Below are 592 nucleotides of genomic sequence, written 5' to 3' on the forward strand. Positions count from 1 at the left end.
ATATACACAATCTATGCATTTGTTACATTTATTTCTAGTTAGTTGATTTGATTAATGATTAATTTTTCGTGTCTGTTCATAAAGATGCATGATAAGAGTGTTTATACCATCTGCACTGTGATTGGCTAGATTAGTTCCACCTTGTCATTGTGTCGCTCACATTAAGCCGGGCTCATACTACAGGATTTTTGGCTGGATTTTGGTCGCAGACAGATTTCCACAGTCTGCAACAAAACCCCCGGATCGTGACCAAATCGGTGCTCGTTGCGGTCACCAAAGCTCGTTAAGTATGAGCAGGTCAGAAACGTGATTCGAACCTGTCTAATCCAGTCATAGTGTGAGCTACACAATGACAAGGTGGAACTTATGAAAGGGAGAGATTTCAATTAATTCAATTAATTCAATGGCTGGGAGTTGATAATATTTCTTTAAAAGTATTGTTAGGAAATGGGTCGAGGCAATCAAGAGTGCAAGAAAATATGCTTAAATACCTGAAAAACACAGGAGCAGTAGATAGAATCTAGGTGTTTTTTTGTTTATTTTTGTTCTTTCTTTCTGTTCCCTTCTGTATTTCTTTCTTCCAAATGTATGT

This window comes from Sinocyclocheilus anshuiensis, unplaced genomic scaffold, assembly GCF_001515605.1.
Source record: "Sinocyclocheilus anshuiensis isolate Anshui unplaced genomic scaffold, SAMN03320099.WGS_v1.1 scaffold572, whole genome shotgun sequence".
Lineage (NCBI taxonomy): Eukaryota > Metazoa > Chordata > Actinopteri > Cypriniformes > Cyprinidae > Sinocyclocheilus > Sinocyclocheilus anshuiensis.